The sequence below is a fragment of the Pimephales promelas genome, chromosome 4 (genome assembly GCF_988280905.1).
Source record: "Pimephales promelas chromosome 4, fPimPro1.hap1.1, whole genome shotgun sequence".
Classification (NCBI taxonomy): Eukaryota; Metazoa; Chordata; class Actinopteri; order Cypriniformes; family Leuciscidae; genus Pimephales; species Pimephales promelas.
This window is the reverse complement of record NC_142772.1, coordinates 44,439,456-44,442,310: the sequence shown is the minus strand read 5'-3', so window position 1 is coordinate 44,442,310 and position 2,855 is coordinate 44,439,456.

The window sequence follows — 2,855 nt, the reverse complement described above, 5'->3', positions numbered from 1 at the left end:
GTATATATATATATATATATATATATATATATATATATATATTAGTAGCGTAGTCAGAAAAAAGACTTTGGGTGTGTATCTGAAAAACTGGGTGTGCCACACTTATTGTCAGATTACTGTGCAAAATTATTAACCATAACCATACCCCACATAACTATAAAACTATATTAAAATATATCTATACAATACACTCAGGATCACCGACAACATAAGTTAAAGGGATAGTTCACTTTAAAATGAAAATTCTGTCATCCTACTCACCCTCAAGTTGTTTCAAACCAGTATGAATTTCTTTCTTCTGCCGAACACAAGGGAAGATATTTTGAAGAATGTCAGTAACCAAAATGTTAACTGGAACCATTGACTTCCATATAGGAAAAAAATACCATGGAAGTCAATGTTTGGAGGGAGGTCTGTAGCTATTGGTTATATAGCTAGAGATATATACACATCGCACAAGCAATAAACATGAAATTAAATTACACATACCGGTTTCCTCCTGTTTATGCGCATGATCACAACCAGGACATATTGTCACCGCCATTCTCTCTGATCCTCTGTGGAGGGAAAAGCTTTTGATGCACTAAGACATTTGATGCGTTTAAAACAAGCTACTTTTCATACTAGGTTATATTTATGTCAGACAGTCTTTATCTTATAAGTTCTTGCACAACAAACACATGAGATTTATGCCAGTAAAGACTGATGCAATCTGTATTGATGCAACATACATGCCAATATCAAACTAAATAGATGCTATTCAAGGAAAATGACTCCATCGAATCAAATTCAGACAAAAAATCTGACTTTATGAAGCATTTTCTCTTCTGCCTATGTTCATTACATGTGATATTAGCATGTACTACAACCAGTAGTACATGCTAATATTATTGTCAGTGTTTGTTGTTTTCTCACAGTTATATTAGAGATATGACAGAAGATATGACAGGAGATGCACCGAAACATGATTAGAAATATCAAAGGATCTTGTTACACCATCTTAACATGGGTGAACACAAATAGATTTATTTTTGGTCCAAAGCAGATCAGAACACAATTTCAGATGAAGTGTTGTCACAGCATTCCTTTGCCAGACAAATTGAACGGGGAGTTTGTGCCAGCACTTTGGGCTTTCCCATTATTACGGGCAGATTAGTAGTGGCGTTTGCGAAGGCAAACATCCCGAGTACTATTACTCATAACCAAGTAGTTTTGTCATAGTGCCAAATTATCAGTAGTCGATCTTCTTGATAGCCATTTCAATACCACTGCAACAAAAACAAACTCGCTACCTAACACTTTTTTAAAATGATTTTAAAAAGTGAAATATTAACGCAATCTAATTGTGAGTAAAAAAATTCATGTAGCCTTCAAACATTTATTCAAGATGAAGAAAACATGAATAAAGACTGCTTGAATTTTTCAACGCAACGCATCTCATCCTAGGGCGTCATATAGGTGATACTTTTGGAATTGCGTCTAAATCCAACGCACGTGGCACACTTTTGCGTCAATATAACATGATTTGCTTATGGGTAGGTTTAGGTCTGAGGTAGTGTTAGGGTTAGACCACTAGGAGGCGCCTTCTGGCCCATTTATAAATATCTGCGTCTCATATTGACGCTAAAGGGTGCCATGTGTGTTGGGTGTAGATGCAATGTCAAAAGCATCAGTATATAACACATTCATTTTGATACATCATTTTTATTTAAATATATTTTAAAATATGATTCATTCCAGTGATACAAATCTGAAATGACTCCAGTCTTCACTTTATAAATCATTTTAATATAATGATTTTCTGCTCAGGAAACATTTCTTATTATCAATGTTGAAAACAGTTGTGCAGTGCTGCTTAAAGGGATAGTTTGTAGTCAATGTTATGATTTTCCACAACAATATTAAAAGGATAGTTCACTTTGAAATTAATTTTTGATATGTTTTAGCTTACCTCAAGGGCATAAACCTCCATTATGACTGACAGACAAGAACGGTTTGACCTAAAAATATAAAAACTGAAAATACTGTGGAAACAAAGACACCTACATCTTGGATGCCCTTGAGGTAATCTAAATCATGTCAAAAATTAATTTCAAAGTGAACTATCCCTTTAATATTGTTGTGGAAAATCATAACATTGATTTTCCACTTGTTTTTTGTGATGAGTAGTCTCATCATTTATTTAAAATAGATATATTTTGCAGCATTATAAATGTATTTACTCTGTCACTTTTGATCAGATTTTAAAAATAATAAAAATATGAATTTCTTTCACCAAAAAATAAATAAATAAATAAATAATAATCTTATTGACCCTTTTCACAGGCAAATACCACTCATTGTATTTACATCAATGTGGTCTGGGCTTTTTGTAAATGATGATAGTTGTTTATTAGCACTGTCAAGTAATTGAAGCATTACAAAAAAAGTACAGTTAATTCAGCTTTTGTCAAAATACAGCAGTGAGGAAATGCGATTGATGAAAAGGACATTACATTTTCAAATTGCAGCATCTGTTCCTCCATCTACTTCCAGTGTGTGTGCGCGTGTGTTTAACACCACCTGATTTTAGCACATGTAAATAAATTCACACTTCAACATTTATTCACATCACTTTTACACCTGTGCGTCCTAACAGAGATAATTTTAGCAATGCAACCATGCAAAACAACAGAGAACAGAGAAGAACAAACGCCCTGCCAATGTATGTTTACATATCTCTTTCAAGAATTAAAACATTTCCGCTTGCCAAATCGCTCTCAACTTCACTGTTGTGCATGCTAACAGATGGAATTATGTGCTCTATAATGCCAGCTCTCTCTCTTTTCGTGAGTGTGTGTGTGTGTGTTTCTTTC